This window comes from Eretmochelys imbricata, chromosome 15 (assembly GCF_965152235.1).
Source record: "Eretmochelys imbricata isolate rEreImb1 chromosome 15, rEreImb1.hap1, whole genome shotgun sequence".
Taxonomy (NCBI): domain Eukaryota; kingdom Metazoa; phylum Chordata; order Testudines; family Cheloniidae; genus Eretmochelys; species Eretmochelys imbricata.
Window position 1 is genome coordinate 8,098,780 of NC_135586.1, and position 22,264 is coordinate 8,121,043.

A 22,264-nucleotide genomic window follows, 5' to 3' on the forward strand; every position below is an offset into this window, starting at 1 on the left:
ATTTTAACAGTTATAAGCTTTAATTTTTTTAATCTCAAGGTCTACTGTCATGAAATATTTGTCCAACTTCCCCATTCTCAAAAACATCCCCCATAATTTCCCACAACTGTGAAAATTTAAATTGACAAAAAAATGGAAAAAATGCTTAAAATACAATTTTGCACAACTGTGAAAATTTAAGTCAATACATTTTAAAATGCTTTAAAATAAACATGGATGTCTGTCAAAATTATAAAACACAAACACTGAATTCTGCCAAGCCTAATTATAACAAGGGTAAAGCATTATGTTATTATTGCTTTTTTCCCTTAGCCAGCTCTTCATACCAGGGAGGGCTTTTTGCTTCCTGTGATTTGCAATTCTCCATTTTAATGTGATCAGAAGGATACTGAACCAAACTAACTTTAAATATATTTTTAATTGCTACTGTAAGATACTGTACTGTTAAGTACTGGTTAATTCTGAAAAGCAGCCATATGTAATCATTAGTCAAGTTCATTACACATATATATTCCAGAGAGAAAATTAAGTCTGTTATAAATAGCTGATCTTTTCTGTTTTATTATTTGCTTAACTAGTAAATGTTAAAATGGTACTATAATCAGGAGCTTTTGTTATTTGTTTTACATCTACTCATTCCAAATTTGCATGCACTCCCTTTTGCTTTCTGTCAGGTAACAATCACAACAGGCACAGGGAACTTTTAGGTCAGCCATTATTCTGTCAGATCTTTTCCATGGTATCTAGATCTAGGTAAAATATCTAAGCTGTGGTGTGCCACTAGATGGCACTCCTATATGTGGAGCTAAGCACAGTATATGAGATGTTCATAAAATTACCACTGTTAGATGAAATACTCAACCTTTCTTCTTGTTTTACTTTATTGCTGTTTCTATTCCTTGTGTGTTTTTACAGTCTTCTCAGATACTCTCACCGTAAGTCTGTTGCTGTGGAGAAACCATTAAATGATATGGTTTACAAAGGGGCTCTCTGTAGTGAGATGTGGGAATTATTATTTGTTCCTATGACTTTTGCATCACCATTTCACCAATTCTGAATTGACAGACATTCCTGTCTTCAAACTCATAGGTAGCAGCCACCAATAGGCTTAAGATTTTTGGTGTCATCTTTATCCTTCTCTTGATATGGTCTTTGCCACCATGGTAACTGCTATAGCTAGTGAAAGGAGAGACTAGAAGCAACAATAGATGTTTTAGTCTGTATCCGCAAAAAGAAAAGGAGTACTTGTGGCACCTTAGAGACTAACTAATTTATTTGAGCATAAGCTTTCGTGAGCTACAGCTCACTTCACGTAAAGTCTGGTGAGCTAATGTATGACCTTATCCAGACTACACTGTTTTAGAATTTCATCAAGTTTGTACATGCATGATCTAAATCATAACATTAAAATGATTTGTATTATTTTCACTTATTATTCTAAATAAAAATAGACAATGGTACTGTCACTGGCCATTTATGCAATGTTTTTACAGCTCTTGGGTATTGTAGAACTGGGTCAAAATAGTATGGCAACTTGTAAGAGAGGTTGCATGAAGCATTGTGTCATTTGGGGATGTCGGGATTTTTGCAGTTGGGAGAACAGCATCAGACCTTGTCATGAGGGGTATCTGCAGGGTCTGGAAGCTCAGACTGTGATCTCAGTAGCAATTCCCACAACTATGATTCATAAGACAGGAAGGCAATTTGCCATGCTAATCAGACCTATTACTGCCTACGAAAAGTATCAACTCAATTAGATCATGAAGGTACAGTAGCCATCTCCAAAGGCTGCATACAAATAGGATATTATGTCTAACCTTTAACGTCTCAAATACATGTCTTAGCTACCAAATGCCAGTCTTACCAAATTCCTTCACTGAAGTTTCCTAAGATGGGGACACTGTTCCAGGAGTCTGAGCTTTATTTGGTCATACAGGGAAAGCTTTCTGGCGCTTGGCTTCCAAAATGCCATTTGGCGATGACAAAACAAGAGACTATAACCCCAATTTGTATCCCTAGACCAATAATGACCCTAGTCATTTTACTTAGACAATCCAAGGCCTATGAACCTCAAGAAAAAGTCACAGCAACTCTTTAGAGCATTTAAATTAGCTATAAGAACTTGGAAGAAAGATTACATGATTGATGTGAAACAAAGAAAGCTGTGAGGAGGAATGTAAGACAGGTATGTAAAAACTTTGTGCTCATGAAAAATAATGAAAGGTTGATAAATAAATAAAATCACCCATTTGCTAACTACCTACTTCAGCCCCCAGCATATAGTAAGACTATTTTTCATTAAAAAAAATATACAGTACAAGAGTAGCTAGAGTTAGATCAGGAGGCCTGCATGGCCGTTGGAAAATGAAATCAAAGCTCAACAGAGTAACAGACAGCACTTGCAAAAGGCTGTCTTAAGGAAGGGGCAGTGCCCTACACTAGACTTCATCTAGGAAGCTAGTTGCTAAACTGTGAATTCTCAGGTTTCAGAGTAGCAGCCGTGTTAGTCTGTATTTGCCAAAAAAAAAAAGGAGTACTTGTGGCACCTTAGAGTCTAACCAATGCATCCGATGAAGTGAGCTGCAGCTCACAAAAGCTTATGCTCAAATAAACTGGTTAGTCTCTAAAGTGCCACAAGTACTCCTTTTCTTTGTGAATTCTCAAAATTCTAACTATAATGCAGTTATTAAATACATGATGTAGGAAATTCAAAGTAGAAGGGATAGAGGCTACCTCAAATACAAGGCTACAGATTTTTATTTTTAATCAACCAGGAAATTTTGTCCAGATGTGATACAATGTAGTAGAAGTTCTGAATAGGCTGGCAACTAGATAAGGGTCTTGGAACAGAAGTTTGTGTTGAAGGAAAAAGAAAATTAAAACCTTGAGCCATTTCCAAGAGTTCTTCAAACAACGTTCTGTTGGGCCAGCCTGAGGTCACCAATATCACTGATGTGGAAGGTAGGCGTCATCATGCCTTTATCATCACCCAGATGAATGGGAATAGAAGAAAGGTCTAAGACAGTTGAAAATCCCATGTTACTGTGAAGACATTCAGCATTCAAACTCTCCTTTCTTTTTGTTGGAGAATCATTTATGGATCTGCAGATCAAGTAACTATACTGTAGAAGGCTTGCTTGATGGAAGACTACTGCCAGGTGGATGCCCCCTATCCTTAGAAAGCCCGCTGGAATTCTCTAGACCCAGCACGTGAAGAACTTTGATGGAAGGAAGGTTTATGTCTTTGGAAGGTTTATGTCTGTGAGGAAAATTAGACTTACTAGCACTGATAAAGCCAAATAGGATGCAGGTCACCGTGGATCTACCAGAGATGTTACAGAACTAATAAGGCTTTTCTGACCATCCTTAGCTCATGAAGATTGAGGTGAAGTTCCTTCTTCATGTCAGGCCAAAGACCCTGTATACTTTAATCCCCAACATGGTCTCTCCCACCCCTCTAAGATCAAATTTATATCTCCAGTGACTTAAACTATGCCAATTCCTGAAAGAGGCAGACCTTGGGGAATGTCTTCCCTTCTTCACCACCAAAAGACATACTTTTTAGCTTACGAAATGGGAGATATTACCTACTGGTTTTCTGCAGTTATGATGTCAGAGACTAGAAACTATTGGAGATATCTTAGATGCAATTTCACTTCTAGCGCCAACCAAATGACTAGAATCCAACAAACCTTAAAGGTTCATTAGGTTTGTTGACTGTGAACTGCTCCTGTTGTAATGTCTTTGCCACCAACATCTACTGTCGCCCGAGAGACCTGAATCTCTGAGAACTGTCATTAACTTCAATTTATCTGAAATGTCAACCAGCCAAGATTGTACCCAGAAAACTTTTCTTGCCACGAATGAAGAAAAAATGGTTACTGACCTTTCGTAACTGTTGTTCTTCGAGATTTGTCGCTCATACCAATTCCATTCTAGGTGTGTGCACACCCATATGCGCGGCCATCAGAGATTTTTGTGTTAACGGTACCCATAGGGCTGGCTGTGGTGCCCTCTGGAGTGCCACGTTCATGCCACAGTGTATCAGGTACCGCCAGCCCCACACCTTCTCTGTTCCTTCTTGCCAACAACTCCGACACAGGGGCAGGAGAGTGGGTAACAGAATGGACATAAGCAACATCTTGAGAACAAGTTATGAAAGGCAGGTAACTGTTTTTTCTTCGAGTGCTTGCTCATGTCGAATCCATTCTAGGTGATTCACAAGCAGAATCAACAGAGGTGGACTCGGAGTTCACAGTCTCTGCTCTGCCAAAGCCAGCATCGTCTCGAGCCTCCTGGGTCAGCACGTAGTGCAATGCAAATTGGTGGACAAACGACCAGGCCACAGCCCGACAGATCTCTTGGATCGGCACCTGCATCAGGAAGGCTGATGATGATGATGTCTGTGCCCTAGTCGAATGAGCCGTCACAATCGCCGGTGGGGCACCTTTGCCAGCTCGTAGCAGTAGCGGAATCAGGCTGTGATCCAAGACAAGATTCTCTGGGCTGACACTGGGCAGCCTTTCATCCTGTCAGCAGTAGCAATCAACAACTGTGCTGACTTACAGAATGGCTTTGTTCTATCAATGTAGAAGGCCAGCACCCGTCTGATGTCCAGGGTACACAGCCTGCACTCCTCATCCGTCACATGAGGCTTTGGACAAAGGACTGTAAGTAAATGTCTTGACCAGCGTGAAACTGGGAAATGACCTTGGGCAAAAAGGCCAGGTGCAAACACAGCTAGACCTTATCCTTATAGAAGACCGTATAGGGCGGCTCCAATGTGAGCGCCCTGGTATCGGATACCCTACTGGCCTAAGTTAGAGCAACCAAGAAGGAGACCTTCCAGGAGAGAAGCAGAAGGGAGCAGGAAACCAAGGGTTCGAAGGGGGTCCCATGAGCCTGGAGACCACAAGATTCAGGTCCCAAGGGGGGACCAGTTCCCACACATCCGGGTAAAGGTGCTACAAATCTTTCAGGAAGCACCCAGTCATGGGATGGGTGAAGACCGACCGGCCTTGAAGCCGAGGGTGGAACGCCGAAGTGACCGCCAAGTGTACCTTGAATAAAGATAGCAACAGACCCTGGTGCTTAAGGTGTAGTAAACAGTCCTGGATGTCCTGCAGCAGGGCCTCATCCACACACGTGTGTCGGTCCACAGCCCAACACGTGAACCACTTCCACTTTACCACATATGTAGCCCTGGTGGACAGTTTTCTGCTGCCCAGCAGGACTTGCCGCACACCAGCGGAACACCCCCATTCGTCCACACTCAGCCATGCAGCAGCCACATTGCCAAGTGCAGCAACTCCAGGTTCGGGTGCAGCAGGTTGCCATGGTTCTGGAACAGCAGATCCAACCAAAGAGGTAGCTGCAGCGGGGTCGCTGCCGAGAGACTCAGCAGCATGCCGAACCAGTGTTGACGAGGCCACGCAAACGCTATGCTTTGTCTTGCTTTATCTTGCTTTATCATTGCTTTGTCTTGCTTTATCGTGAGTAGGACTCCACGGATTAGCAGCCCTGGCGGGAAGGTGTAGATCAGCGCTCCCGAACACAGAATCAGGAAGGCATCCAACAGGGAGCCCTTGTCCCTGCCTGCAGAGAACAGAACACGAGGCACTTCCTATTCTGTCTGGATGCGAACAGGTCTACCTGAGGAAGATCACCTCTGCACGGAGCAACTATTAATGGTGAGACGAGAAGGTCCTGCTGAGGAGATCTGCCAACATGTTCTTGGCTCCAGGCAAGTAGGCAGCTACAAGATGAATGGCATGTCACACACAAAAGTCCCAGAGGCGGAGCGCTTCCCGAAAAAGGGCCGAAGATCTGGCTCTGCCATCCCTGTTGATGTAGAACATCGCAGCTATATTCTCCATCAGGATCTACACCACCCTGCCTTTCAAGTGGGGCAAGAACACCTGGCAGGCCAGGCAAACCACTTTGAGCTCCTGATGTTGATATGAAGGGCCAGATTACTGTGTTGCCAATAGCCCTGGATGTTGAGCTCGCCCAGATGGGCTCCCCAGCCCAGTTTCAATGTGTCCGAAACCAGGGTAAGTGTCAGAAATGGGGTCATGAAGGGAATCCCCTGTAGCACTGACTCTGGATCCAACCACCAGTCCAAAGACAAGAGGAGGCAGCCCAGCACTGTGACCACTTATTTCAGGGCGTGAGTGTGCTGGGGATATAGACCGAGGCCAGACATGCCTGCAGAGGTCGTAGATGAAGACGGGCGTGGCTGACCACATACGTGCATGCGGCCATGTGACCCATCAGACACAGGCACATGTGGGCGGTAGTAAGCCGTGGCTCTGCACATCGGCAATCAAGTCCGACATGGCCTGGAAGCACGCTTCTGGAAGGAAAGCCCTGGCTTTCCTGGAGTCGAGGACTACGCCGATAAACTCTATGCATTGCACCAGCGTTAACACAGACTTTTCTGTGATTATTAACAGGCCCAGGTCGTCGCAGATGGATCGCACCAGGTCGAGGCTCTGTTGGACCTGCTTCGGAGACCTGCCTTTGATGAGCCAGTCGTCAAGATGTGGGAACATCTGGACCCCCCAAAGTCTCAAGTAAGCCGCTACCACTGCCATGCATTTTGTGAAAACCCTGGGGGCTGAAGACAGGCCAAAGGGTAACACTGTGAACTGGAAGTGACGCCCAGCCACTATGAAACGCAGGAAGTGCCTGTGGCCCGGGAATATGGAGACATGACAGTACTTGTCCTTTAAGTCGAGAGCGGCATACCCATCCCCCAGATCCAGGGAAGAGATGATGGAGGCCAAGGAGCTTCTATACCTCCTGAACAAGGAGCTGCTCATGAGAAGGGCCCCTGAAGAGGGACGCGAAAATGGGGGGGAGGGAGAAGGGCAGGAAAGAGGGGCGGGCAAGAACTGCAGGGTATAGCTCCAAGCCACTATATCCAGGACCCAGCGGTCTGATGTAACCCGCAACCAGGCCAAGTGGTAGGAGGAAAGGCAGTTGAGGAAAAGGCGGGTAGGATCTGGTTGACTGACTGGGGTGTCACTCTCAGGCACACCCTCAAAATGATCATTGCTGGCCCTCTGGGTGTTTGGCTGCTCCAGCTGGGCTGGCGAGCGGGAGGAAGAAGGGCGACGACAACTAAAACTAGCATCCATTCTCCTTGTAGGTCTCTGACTAGGCTGCCACGGTCTTCGGGGTGGCGGTGGTTGGAAGGGCTTCCTCGCTGACTGTGGCATATGCATGCCAAACGAGCGAAGGGTAGCACTAGTTTCCTTCAACCCATGCAGCCTGGCGTCCGTTTGAGCCGAAAACAGACCAACTCCGTCAAAGGGGAGCTCCTGGATTGAGGCCTGCCATCTGGAGCCAGGAATTATGTTGCATGATCACTGCTGAGGAAACCACCCATGCCGCCGAGTCTGCTGCATCCCATGCCGTTTGCAGGGAGAATCTGGCCGCCACCATGTCCTCCTCCACCAGAATGCCAAACTCTTGGACCAAACCCTGAGGGAGGGATTCCTGGAACTTTTTGAGACCGTCCCAGAGATCAAAATTGTACCAGCCCAGCAAGGCCAGATGATTCGCCACCTGAAACTGCAGACGGGTGGTAGAATAAATCTTTCTCCCAAATGAATCAAGTTTCTTAGCATCTTTGTTTTTGGGAGACAAGGAGGTGGGAGCCTGCTTGTCTTTTTTGTTGGCCGCAGATAAAACTAGCGAGCCCGGGAGGTGGATGGCTGTGACGTTACACCCCATATTCTTTACGGAAATATAATTAGGATATGGATATGGCATAACAGATACATTTTATGCAAGATGGGTCTTGTAAGGTATCATTGGAAAGGTTATAATTTACTGAATGTTATTATCCAATTTGTATGCATGTATCATTTCTGTATCTAAAGTTAAGACAAAAATAATTGACTATGTAACAATTACAACTAGGTGTGGACTTGGGAAACACCCACCAGACAACAGGCCATCAACCTTGATGGGCCATTAAGAAGAAACAATATGACTCTGAAGATACTAATTTCTCTCCTTCCTGAGAGAAGTTCTGGGACATTGCTGTGACACTACTAGGTTATGTCACCTGGTACTAAACGCCATCTTGGACTTGTAGTAATTTTCCAGTCAAACGAAGGGGAGTTCAAGACTGGGAAAAAAAAGATTCCCACCTTATGTAAATCTTGTTCAAGGGTGGGGAGTAAGTTGATATGGGTTCACTCTTCACTGAATCCGCACCCATAATGACTGCTGGAAACACCTAAAGAACAAGGACAAAGGGCAATTTCCTAGTTGAATCTTCCTATAGAGAGCTGCTTGCAGACTCTGTGTGATTCTACAGGTGGTGCGGCCCTATCTGTGTGTGTGCTGACATTGGCCAGAGAGACTGATTCAGCACAACAGGCTAGTGGAGCAGGCAGGCTCAGGGGAAACCCTAACACTTCAGGTGGCATCCCGGGTGGTGGTGGGGTTCCAACCTGTCACAGTGGGTATAAAGGTATTCAAAACCTTTGGGCAGCACAAAGTATTTTTTCTCAGCCTGTTTCGAAGTGGGTGGGATGGAGGAGGGGGTCTGCCACAAGGCCTTAGCTATCTTGAGGACCCCTCATACACAGGCATGGCGACAAGGGTGGACGTAGAGGCCAAGACAACACTGAAGAGGGTGTCCACCTGCTCTGCCATCTCTTGTACCTAGAGCCCCAAGTTCTCAGCCATCCACCGGAGAAGGGCTCGATGTTCTCTAAAGTTATCCAGCAGGCTAGCTCTAGAAGATCCCATGACAGCCTCATCTGGGGATGATGAGGAAGACTGGACCGCTGGTGGGGGTGCTGGGGTCTTGACAACCATCAGAGAAAGAGGCTTTGGGTTGGCACAGGCTCCTCCGCCCCAATCTCAGAATGGGCTTCCAGTACCAGGCCCGGTGCCAGCTGGGCCTCCACCTGATGTTCCGCCACGGCCACCGAGGAGTACTGTGAAGGAGACATCGTCACAACCAGTACACCCCACATGCTCCAATAAGACCGCTGCACTGGCCACTGGCCGTGCTGCCAATTGTGGTGCTGCCAACCAGGGAGTGGGCTCCGGTGCCCAGTCATGCTGAAGGGACCGTGGCAATGGGCTGAACTGGCCCTCCATACCAGAACCTCCTTCCAGCGACCAGGAAGGAGCCATCAAAGCCTGTGTTTGTTTGCTGGTCATGGCTACAGGTGCCCGTTGCCCAGGCGTAACTGAACGGTAAATGTAGCATGGAGAATGGTACCAGTGCCAAGGAGACTGGTACCGGGACAGGGAACATTCCCACCATGCTGGTGATCGGGACCAACACCTAGAGGACAATCGTTGAGAAAGTGAGCAGTGCCAGGAATAGCTTGGGGAGCATCGGCCCCGTACCAGAGAGTAGCACTCCGGGGATCTGGAAGTTCATCTGGATGACTGGCAATGCAATTGGGATAGGCCCCAGGATTCCCAATGCAGCAGGGAAGATCGACGCCTTCTGTCCAATGACCAGCATTGTTCCCCTGTGCCCTGAAGGGTCTTAACGGCGGGCTTGCCCTCTTGAGGAGCCTTTGCTGGGTCCTACGGCACTGGGCTCATCATCAGAGCAGGAGGAGACCTGTGCTCTCTCTGCACTGAGGGAGCCTGAAATGATGACGGTGCAGGCAGGAGTGCAGGTCCCATACCGCTCCCAGGAGTCAGTGGCAGACCTTTAAGGGGGCTGGGCGCCCCAACCAGGGAGGCCCAATCGCGTGGCTCCAGAGCAGTCTGGTGGGCAGGCTCAGTGCTGGGGAGCACTTGGCCTTCTTCTTCAGCACCAGCATGCCGAACAGTGCCAGAAGGAGTCAGGTGCTGGCAGAGCTCTAAGACTCTCGATGCGACCTGCCTGGACGGCTTGGAAGCCAGGTGGAGGGCAGACTCCATCAGGAGTGTCCTGCTCCTTCTGAGTGCAGGGCCAAAAGTTTTTGTAGAGCCAGCACTGCTCCTTAACGTGTGACTCCCCCAGTCACTTAAGGCAGCTACCTTGGAGGTCACTCACAGGTATAGGCTGCAGTCTGAGTAGGGCCTGAACCCGGAAGACTGGGGCATGCCCCACCTGGGGCAAAGTCCCACTCTCACCCTAACTACTAACAACTACTTAACAATTACTTAAGACTAGCAAAAGCAAACTATTTATAACGGCTTTAAGGCACGAAGTTCAGAATGGTAGACAACTGCTAACTTGCTAAGCAAGAAAGGCGCTCCGACTGACCACCACTGGCAGTAAGAAGGAACTGAGAAGGCATAGGGCTGGCAGCGCTTGATCTACCACGGCATGAACACAGCACTCCAGAGAGCACCACAGCCGGCCCAGCGCGCAGACACCTAGAATGGAATCGACATGAGCAAGCACTCAAAGAAAAACCCATGGCACTGGTGGCCATACTAATGGCACGTTAGGCAATGATCGTCTAGCAATGTGGTTCCTGGACAGAAACAACTGCTTCTGCTTGGAAGCAAGCCTAACAGCTGGTCATTCAAGTGAACCCCACTTGCCCATTCAATCACAACCCTGGAAATATACTAAGCACAGACCAATTGGGCAGCACAAAGTTCTAACTGCCCTTCTATCTATCATTCTATGCAGATAGTTCCACAAGGAAATATTCGCTTATAGGAGAAAAGAAGATTTTTTTAGTGCAAGAGGCAACTGCCAGGACAATTACAAGGCAGAATATGAAATATTCTGGATATCAAAAAGGAGCATATCATCACGTCTTTAGTGCAAGAAGACAGGAAAATCTTGCAACTAAGTTAAAAATAAACAGACTGTATTGCACTTTATATATTTCTTCTTAGGATTTACAGAAATGTGTAAACCTTCAAATTATTCCTAATGCCTAGCGCTAGGCCTGAATGGAAAGACATACAACAATATTTAGTGTACGGAAAGCATGGAATTTCACGTGATCAACAAACAGCCTCAGTTTTATGGGCTTTTTAGATACATTAATACATAAAAATTTCACATAAATTAGATTGCTCAAGAAAAAAAAAGGTACATCTAAACACACATCTGGCCCAGAGTAAAATACAAAACAAAACCAAATAAGTCACAGTACTGGTGTTGCATTGCAAGCAATTCAAAGGTTAAGCACAGGTCATTATGTATACAAATAAACCTGGCATGGCCTGTCAAAGGAATAAGTTTCATATGTTTGCCCTTACTGTTCTCTGTAGCAAACAGGTCCCGCTAAAATGAACAAATGCTTATTGTCTGCAAGATAAGCCCCTGAACAGGTGTGATAATCCAAATCATATCACTGCCCTTCACTAAAACATTCCGATTTTCAGTCATTATATTTAAAATCCTGGGCCAAATTCATCCCTGAGCAAATTGTGTAACTCATTTTAGTCAATGAAGAGAAACCAAAGATGAATTTAGCCCACTGCCCTTTCTGCTACTTGTTTTGCTATTCTAATCTGATGCTGCAGCATCCCAAAATTTAATATGATACTCATTACCCTTCATTTCACTTCTCAAATCCTTTTCCCTTTTACAGAAGGTAGGAGGTGTCCACAATTCTTCACCACTCCTTCCAGTCCATGGCACTAGTTCTGATATCTTGGAGTTCCAGTCCTTCTCTTTCCATTGTATCTTTGGTCTTTCACACCTTTTCTTGCTGCCTTCTTCCTCCCATGCTTTCTCTGCTGGTCATTCTTCTCCCATTCTTATTGTATATTCAAGCCCATCTCAAAAGTGTGTTCGCCAGCCTATCACTGAGGGTCCCAAGTTCATCTTCTTTAATTCCTTCCATGAACACACTGTCTACCCTCCACTTTCCTGCCATTCTCTTTAGTATATTATTTTCTACTACCAGTATCTTTTTCTTCCATCTCTGCAAGACCCACTGTTTCCAAACCACAAAAGAGGCAGGGACAAACACGTGCAACATACACTTCTCCTTTCAGTTTGTTACTCTATTGCTTGTCCCACAGTACTCCTGCCCCTTTTTTCACGGCTGCCTATGCACACTGGGTTCTTCTTTTCAATTCTACAGATATCTCTTTCCAATTACACTAAGTGTACTTTCAAAGAACACAAATTCTCTCTCATGATTCAGCATCTCCTGAATTCTCAATCAAGAGATCTTCTTTCACCTTCCCAAACTGCATAACTTCAGTTTTCTTTGTGTTTATCTTTAAACCATGGTCTTCAAACACAGACCCATTCTGATACCATATTTACCAATTCCATTTTGCGGTCAGTCAAATGGGCCAGATCATCAGCATTTCTCCATCTCCCGCTTGGTTCTCCCGCTAATTAACTCCATATCTTTGATTAAGAGAAATGGACTCAGCAGACTGCCTTGTCTCAATCCCACGGTCAGCTCAAAACAACATGTATTCTTACTACATTAACTCTTGACCAGCAATACAGCTCCTCTATCATCTCCACTTCTTGAAGTCCCCCTCCCAACCATCTCAATACTCCAAACATCCACTCTCATGGAACTAAGTGATATACTTTCTCAAGATCAATAAATGCTACATAACAGTTATGCCCTCTGTGATCCAAGGTGCCTATGGTAGCCCACAATGAAAACACTATGGTTTGGACACCCTGCAAAAAGAAGCGCAGATTCTCCCAAAACTGGTGGCTAACACTGTCGTTACATTCACCAACCAGTCACAAACTGTGTTCCTGATCCCCTGCACTGGTTATCAAGAAGCTAAAAAAGAGAAATCACACAGCCCCCTTTATTGCATCCCAGCCTCTGGCTCCCAACCAGCAAATAGGCCCAATAAAGTGACAAGTTATTTAAAATTCTATTCACTATACAAAATGTTTTTCTGATCCCCAAAGGGCCAGCCATATTACCAGATCGATACTAGTTTGGATCTTACTCAAAATACCATGCTGCCAGCCAATCCTTTAGTATCTAAAACTAAAGGTTTTATTAGAAAAGAAAAGAAAGAGAAGAGAGCTGTTAACTGGTCAAAGCAACCAGATACATACATATGACTTCAGAGTCCATATCTCAGGTTCTTAGCAGCACTGGTGAGTTTGCTGGCTTGTAAAGTCCCTCTGGAACATATCCAAAGCTTGGATGGGTCTATCAGTTCTCTTTCTTTAAAGCTTCAGTTTGTAGAGAAGTTACTCCAGAGGTGAGAAGCAGGATTGAAGACAAAATGGAGAAGATACAGCTGTTTTTTATATCCTTTACCATGTGGATTGTATGTTCTTTGTCCCAAACACAAGCTCACAAAACATGGGCATGGAAAAGTACTTGGGAGTCCCCTGTTCACAGGCATGTCCCGCTGACTCATAGGCATAGCCCCTGCCTTCTCTCAATGGGCTCATTATACAGCTGATTGCCTTTGGTGGGCCATTAAGCAGGCTGGATAGTGCTGATGCAATCTGTCTGATGGTGTCACCAGAAACACAGCAGGAGTTTCAGATACAAATAGATCATACATATTTATATCTCACAATACATAGATGATACAGACATGTAAACAAAATTATCGTACTTACCAAATTTTAAATTTTTAACTTTCACTGATACTTTACATGGCATATCTTGTAAAATTCACTGCAATTTTGTAATACTGGCATCAATAATATTATAAATGGTCACTCATATTCCACACAATGTCACAGCCTCTATTTATAATTCTTTCAAGCATGTGTCTCATTGCAAATATTGCATCTTTACTACTCCTTCCCCTTCTTAAAGCCATGATGCCCCTCACCTATATTTTCTTCCACCTTGTACCTCAACTTTGCCTCCAAAACTCTCTCAAAGACATTTGAGAGGGTGACTTAACAGGATGGTGCCCCAGGGTGATGTTTGGATCATTTGCATCACCCTTGCCCTTCCAAAGAGGCACAATCAATCCTGTTCTCCAGTCACCTGGCATCCAAACTGGATTCCAGCAAATATACAGTAATCTATGAAGCCACTTTACTCCAGTACTTCCATCTGCCTTGATCATATCAACAGTTATCTCATCTCCACCTGTTGCTTTGCCAATCTTCATCTTATTCAGTGCTTCTTCCACCTACAGAGGTTGACAGCATTTGAGACTTCCCTATAATTGTTGGCAATGCTTGCACTTGCAACTGTCTCTTCTCATTTAACAGCCTTAAGAAATATTTTTTCCATACCTCTTCCATCTCTTTAGGGTTAGTCATCACACAGTTCCCACCCTTCACACAAAGATTTCCATCATATCTTGTGTTTCACTGTACCTCTTTTTTGCCAATCCAAAAAACAATTTCTTTCCATCGTCTTCATTCCGCTTTCTGTATTATTCCTATTTAGTCTCCAATCTTGATTAGCAACTGCCTTTTTAGCCTCCTTTTTATTTTTGCCAGTTTGTATGCATTTTTGCTTGTCTGATTATCATGACCTGCTTCTTAAACTCTGTATAATTCTTTTTTTAGCTTCTCTTGAACATCAGAATTCTATCACCAGCTTGCTCTTTGAAAGCATCCTGTCTTACCACTTGTTCTGCCACGTTACCTCCACTGTCTTAAAAAAATATGCTTTAAACTCCCTCCATTCTTCCTCCTCTGTCTTCACACATGAAAACCTTCCTTGACTTTTTGGCAGAACTCTTACTTTCCCCCCCCCCCCATAATCACCAGCACAATTTCTTCCTCAATTTCATCTCTTTCCTGTTTTCTCAGGTTGCAGCCAGATTTTAGCTATTAATACCTTATGTTCCTCTTCCACATATTCACTCAGTATAACCTTTAAATCTTACACCATTTTCATATATTCTCTTCGTATAATCCACCTGGGCTTTACTTTTTTCACTGTAGTATGTAACCATATGGGATTCTCCTTTTCAAACCATTTTATTCACCACTGAACTTTTTACACAAAACACCATACTTCTCTCCTTCTGCACTTTTTACCAAAGCCAAATTTACCCACCATTCTTTTTACTAGGCTCCCTTCACCAACCTGACAGTTTAACTCACCACCGACCACTAACAAGATGTTAATCCTAACCATAACCACCAACTCTGCCAGTTGATTTCTAAAGCTCTCCTTATCTTTCACAAAGAATCCATGATATAAAAAGAACCTAGGCGTTAAGTCGCCTGCTTGCATAGCCCCACTTTGCTGACTCTGCAGCGGTTTTCATTCAGAGTTTATATTCTACTAGATCAGCTGCTGTCAAAGCTTCCAAGCCTGACCCACCTGATTCTGAGAGCCATTTCCTGATCTTAGGGCAAAAGCTACCTTTCCCTAAATGCTTTTCTGCCCAATTAGAAGTTGGCACATTTTAGAGTTGATTGCTTATACCACATTCGGTCCCCCACACATCATATTTGCCAGAGTTAGCGTTACAATCCTATTCCATGTGCAGGTTACAGTTGGGATTTTCCCTTTGCAGAAGCTAAGTCCACCATTTACTCAAATTACACAGGACTTTTAGGATACTCAGTAATAGACGACAAATTATCCACATTTACAGTACATCTATTTGTAAAATAAGAACATAGCACAATATTTCAGTGATTATTTTAAATCAGCAATATAAGTTGGCTAACACTTGGGAACACAAAGTTCCTTCAGACTCACCTTTTAATTGCATTTCAAACTTGAGTTGGTTAAAGCCAAAAAGGGCTTTCTACACAAAGAGGAAAAGGAAAAGATAGTATATCTGGGATGCTGCATGCGCAGGTATATGTATTTACTTAGATGTTCTCTTCCTGGAGTCTACTGAACAGCATCTCATCAAGGAGATAAGTTTGGGGTCTACAGAGTTTAGAGAGTTCACTGTCCTCCAAACTCACAAATCAACAAGGGACAAGAATCTTTCAGATCTGTAGTTGGGGGTCATCCACCTGGACGGCTCCTGCATGAATACTGCTACACTTCCTATTTATCCTGGCAACAGCAAAAGCTGTATTGTCACTGGCTGAATCCCCCTGCAACCGTTCAGTAGCAGCCACAAGAGAGACCCAGAAGGAGCTAATATAGCTCTGAACTGCACTGATATCCTCAGATTTCTTGTGGAAAGCCAGAATGGTGGTGAGTGAGAAGCACACAGCAGATTGTGCTGAAGAGTGCAGTCATTTTCTTTCTCCAGTCCCCCTTACATCTCCATCCCAAACCCCTGTGGAGCCACTCCTGCAAATGGTGAGGGTGGGTTTGCAATGTGCAGATAGCTCCTTCCCACTTCCACAAGGACAAAAGTTTTGGTGATTTTGAGTGAACCCCTTTAAGTAACTTATAGGATGTTCCTAATTGCTTTTATTACTTACACACAGTAAGTCCTTAATTTTTACTCCTATGATTTACATACATTTAATGTAATGTAATATAATTAAAAAGCAATTTACACAGACTGTAATTTACAGAGACTGTAACCTTTCATGCAGGGACTGTCTTTTTATTAGGTGTTTGTACAGTCCTTGCACAATGGGGTCCTGGTCTATGACTTGGGATCTTAGGCACTATCACAATATAAATGTTAAACGATAATATTTTTATAAAAAGCCGCAACAACATTAGTCCAAATACAGCCCTCACTTATTATACCCATGGAATTGAGTTGCATGGATTTGGACTGAGGAAAGAATTTAGCACTCACTGTAATTTAAAATGTTTGATTTCTAATCTGCATGATAAAATTAGTTAATGGGGGTTTTTTATCCCCAAAATGTATAGCATCAGCCAGTCCTGTTTACAAGCTGAGGACTTGTCTGAGGCTCCCTCTCTGTTATGCCCTCCTGATTACATGTCCAGCTTTCAACAAAGGCCAACTGTAGCAGGGGTGGCAGGTTTGTAGAAATTTTGGTGGTGCCCAGAACCCGCACCTCACCTGCCTAAGGCTCTGGGAGGGAGTTTGGGTGGGGGGAGGAGGTCTGGGGTGCAGACCCTGGGCTGGGGATTAGGGTGCAGGAGGGGTGCAGGTTCTGGCAGAGAGTTTGGGTGGGGGAGGGGGTCTGGGATGCAGGCTTTGGGATGGAGTTTGGGTGCTGGGTGTAGGCTCCGGGCTGGGGCAGGGGGTGGGGGTGCAGGAGTGGATGAGTGGGTCTGGGGTGCAGGCTCTGGGATGGAGTTTGGGTGCAGGCTCCGGGTTGGGGCAGGGGGTGGGGGTGCAGGAGGGGATGAGGGGTGCAGGCTCTGGGATGGTGTTTGGGTGCAGGCTCTGGGGCTAGGGGTGTAGAAGGGATGAGGGATGCAGGCTCTGGGAGGGAGTTTGGGGATAGGAGGGGGTGCAGGGGTGAGGGCTGTAGGGCTGAGGATGAGAGGTTTGGGGTGTGGGAGGGGGCTCAGGGTGGGCAGAGGATTAGGGTGCGGGGGGATAAGGGCTCTGGCTGGGGCTGGGGATGAGGGGTTTGGGAGGGGCTTAGGGCTGGGATGGAGGATTAGGGTGTGGGGGGATGAGGGCTCTGTCTGGGGCTGAGGGATTTGGGGCATTGGAGAGGCTCAGGGCTAGGGCGAAAGGGCAGCCTGCCCAGCCATTAGTGAATGGGGAGCACTAGGACCCTGCAGCAGCAGTTGATGCGGGGAGCCGCAGAGTCAGCGTGAGCTGCTGGCTCTGGGGCTGGGGGAGAGACCCAGCCCCAAACATTGGTGGAGCCGGGCCCCCAGGCCCTGAATACTGTTGGAGCCTGGGCACCATGAGTGTATATAACTCGCCGCCCCTGAACTGTAGATGTGTATATAATGAGTAACAGTTCACTTAAAATTAAGAAAAGGAGTACTTGTGGCACCTTAGAGACTAACCAATTTATTTGAGCATAAGCTTTCGTGAGCTACAGCTCACTTCACCGGATGCATCCGATGAAGTGAGCTGTAGCTCACGAAAGCTTATGCTCAAATAAATTGGTTAGTCTCTAAGGTGCCACAAGTACTCCTTTTCTTTTTGCGAATACAGACTAACACGGCTGTTACTCTGAAACCTTAAAATTAAGAGTTATACAGCAGGAGCCGTATGAGTCTAGCAGTGGAAGGGGGAGGACAGAAGCCAGACATAAAAAAAGACAGTAAGTATAGCATCTGCTTTTTAAAAAAATGAGAGAATAGAAATAGAAAATTCTTAGAAAGCCCTGAATTTGGCTTGATATTATCACTTTCTAGTCTTAAAAATCTCCCCAAAGTGAATAAGTCCCTAAAATTGAGAGTACTCCTCAGAGAACTGAAGTGATCAAACAATTCCAAGCAATTCTATTATTAGAAACTGCTACCAAAAGCACAGAAATAAAGCCAACAGCTGAGCTATAATTCACTCTGTGAAGGAGTCTCTCCAGGACTACAACTCTCTGTGATATAGACAATGGGCCCAATCCTTAAATCCTTATTCACATTATGAACAGTCATCGAGTTCAGTGGAAATTTAGTTTGCGTAAGGACTTCATCAGCAAGCCAATTGTGAGCTATGCAGAAACGAAACCATTACTACAAAACATATAGAGAAACCCCAACTACAAAAAAAAATAAATAAAAAGGCAGTACAAGCATGCATACAAGAAAACCACATTTTGCAGAAACAAACATTTATTTAAGACCATCATCACCACCTTTTACAGCCATTAGGGTAGAAACACTACTGTGTTGCCCAGCAAGCAATAAAAACAGACCAACCCAGGAAAGAAAAGTAACAGCACCTAATGATGGAAAGAAATACAGAGTCCAAGAAAAAGTCCACACATGAAGGCATCTCCTTACCAGTTTATGCAGCTGCATTTCCCTTTTCTTTGATCAAAGGATGACCTAGGCTTAAAACAGGGAGGTTCATTTTGCCTTTCACATTTTGTCTCCCTCCCCCCAAATCCATCCCTGTAAATTATGTTTCTATAGCGAAGGGATTTAAACACAAGTGTGAGTTAGAAGTGCAAGTGTTCTAGAAATAAATCTTCTATTTCACTGAAACAACAGATCAATATATTTTTCTTCTCATTTTAAAAAAAAAATCCTACACTGAAATCTGTGGCCACTTGCACGTCAGCAAAATTTAACAGCCACTCTACAAACGCTTGAAAATAAGGAACTAGTGTTTCACAACAGCAAGTCTGACAACTCTTACCATAGCAGCGTGAATCATGCTGTTCCAATACATTTAATTTCCCTAAGGTGAGTAATTACTGAAAGCCTCAAAAGATGCAAATTAAGTGTGCGTACGTACACCAAAGAAGAAAATATATGATCTTATGATTTACCCCAATCATTCCACAAAATAAAAAATATACCGTAATTACCCTATAACTGTCAGCATTCTATCATGTGTTGTTATTTTACTAAATTAACACACATTAGTTATTGTTAAGGAGTCCGTGATCTTACAAGACCTCCACGACTTCTTGAAAATTCCAATAATTCTGCCCAGGGGGCAGGGCTCGGGCTTTGGCTGCAGGGCTTCAGTACTAATGTAGCGAAGACTGCATTACTGTGTGTACATTTCCGTGATTTATTGTTTATTGCCAGCATCCTGTCCATGACTTTTACTACAAATATCCATGCCAAAATCTTACCTTAGTTATTGTTTAATGGAGATTCTAATATTTGAGAATTAGCAGGTTAGTGTTCTAGGATCTGGTTTTCATGTACATACCAGAAGTTGGTAAAAGAATAACTAGTTTGACAGCAAACACTGGTGTTTTACACTATCCATGATCTCTTCTACAAATTTACTGAAAATATGGGGGAAATTAACATTATACAAATGTACATGAATTAGCATGTATGCATTAATACTTTATCTTTTTCCAGAAATAGAGTCAAACACTTTTAAAAGAGGAACTAATATAAATGGCTTTAAAAATCAGTTGAAAGATGAGAATTTGAAAAAAGTTTTAAAAAGCCAAGTTAGCTTTGAAAAACAAGTGTTAAGGGACTGTGTGCCATTTATCAAATACAAGTCACATTTACGGAAGACAAACGCAGCCTCCTGGTAAGTTCAGTTTCACAGAAATAAGCCCAGTCGACACAACAGAATTTACAAAAAATAACATACATACCCTTCATAGCTAAAAACTGAATACCTCTACTTTGCAGGATTTGTATTCAGTTTGACTGATAAGAGGAGATACAATTTTGACAATTAAAATCTGAGAACAGTGATAAAAAAACCACAAAACACTGCTCCTTTGGCTTTTTACACTACTTTCTAAAATGAAAAGAAACACTGCTCCAGCTGTTTAATGCACTTCAAAGAGGTCCAAATGAAGCTCACTGAATGTCTGTTGACCTCCCCATTTTAATACATTCAGCGAAGTATACTGAAAGTTACTTCTGAACAGACAAAGGTTCTACTCATCTAAAATCATGTGCTTACTTCATAACAACATATTAGTAAAACAGAAAAATGAGAAATCTGACATTTTGGCTTGTCAAGAAGCCTGCAAGAACATCATGCCTTGGCACAAGAAGTGACAAACCTATTTTGGCTTGCTGAAGACGTACAAATGAGCCAAGGTGTCGGCACTTGTTTCCATCTGTACCCTATCTGGCTAATTAGAAAAGTGGCCCATGGAGAGCTCTAACAGCCTCCATCACTCTGGTACAACCCAGCAGAACTGCAAAGGACTTCTACAGGTTCCTGTGTAGGAATTTTGAATAATGTAAATATTACATATTAGATATGGCAATCTGACTGGATGACATACAGGGGGTAAATAGGGGAGGGGTGGAGCTTCCCGCAGCTCCCATTGGCCAGGAACAGCGAACCGCAGCCACTGGGAGCTGCGGGCAGCTGTGCCCACGGACGGTCAATGTAAACACTGTCTCGCGGCATGCCAGAGGATTACCCTGACGGGCTATGTACAACCCGCGGGCCGCAGGTTGCCCACCACTACTATGAAACTACATAGTCTGCTAAAGCTTCATCTTTCTTGAAACACTTCAGTGTAAGATTTGCTTTTTTAATCATTTTCAAAAGCCACACTTTAAAGCTACAGCAACATTTATAAATACTAAGAGCTACTAGCCATCAGGCTTTTATAATTTACAAGTCTGGTATTGAGCGTTTCCTTCATATTTAATATATTAAATGGAGATTAATCCATGACACCACTTATAAAGTGATCCACGCAGTAAAATGAGTGTTGCTATAATTTTCTAAACCCATCTGGTATCAAGTTTGAGCACTTCAAAATATAAATATGCCATAAAAACTGTATTGCAAATAGATGTTTTGGGGGGAAAAAGGCACCCACTTTTCAATTTGCCTTGAAAACAAACACTTAGATGGCAGCCTCTTGATTAATCTAATATCAATTTTAACATTGCTCTGAAATTAGTAAATGAGATACTTGCAAAATATGTTTATTTCCTTTTTCTACCAGGTCTTTACACTGTCTGGAGTGGACTCCAGTTAGAAGTAGGCAAAAACTTTCAGACTATCATCAAAGAAAAAAATGAAATGTAAAAAATTGGGCACAGGACTGGATAATACAATTAACTGAATAGCCTGGAAAATTCTTTCCAATAAAGTATCTGGGAAGAAGGATAAAGGAGTTGGAGGCGCAAGTGGTGTTCTTGTCCATCCTCCTTCAGAAGGAAAAGGCCCGGGTACAGACCGTCAAATCATGGAAGTCAATGAATGGCTATGCAAGTGGTGTCGGAGAGAAGGCTTTGGATTCTTTGACCATGGGATGGTGTTCCAAGAAGGAGGAGTGCGAGGCAGAGAGGGGCTCCACCTAAAGAAGAGAGGGAAGAGCATCTTCGCAAGCTGGCTGGCTAACCTAGTGAGGAGGTCTTTAAACTAGGTTCACCGGGGAAAGGAGACCAAAGCCCTGAGGTAAGAGGGGAAGTAGGATACCAGGAGGAAGCATGAGCAGGAGAGCACAAGAGGGGAGGGCTCCTGCCTCGTACTGAGAAAGCAGGACTATCAGGGTGTTATCTTAAGTGCCTGTACACAAATGCAAGAAGCCTGGGAAACAAGCAGGGAGAACTGGAAGTCCTGGCACAGTCAAGGAATTATGATATGATTGGAATAACAGAGACTTGGTGGGATAACTCACATGACTGGAGTACTGTCATGGATGGATATAAACTGTTCACGAAGGACAGGCAGAGCAGAGGAGGTGGGGGAGTTGCACTGTATGTAAGAGAGCAGTATGATTGCTCAGAGCTCCGGTATGAAACTGCAGAAAAACCTGAGAGTCTCTGGACTAAGTTTAGAAGTGTGAGCAACAAGGGTGATGTCGTGGTGGGAGTCTGCTATAGACCACAGGACCAGGGGGATGAGGTGGACGAGGCTTTCTTCCGGCAACTAACGGAAATTACTAGATTGCAGGCCCTGGTTCTCATGGGAGACTTCAATCACC

At 44.2% G+C, this 22,264-nt stretch overlaps 1 protein-coding gene and 1 pseudogene across 1 annotated transcript in view; one reads left to right on the plus strand and one right to left on the minus strand.

Annotated features, from left to right (window-relative positions):
• Positions 1–22,264, minus strand: part of MED13L (mediator complex subunit 13L) — a 445,177-nt gene that overhangs the window by 298,575 nt on the left and 124,338 nt on the right. The gene's annotated exons all lie outside the window — the stretch shown is intronic.
• Positions 5,637–22,264, plus strand: part of LOC144275555 (actin, alpha cardiac muscle 1-like) — a 43,296-nt pseudogene continuing 26,668 nt past the window's right edge.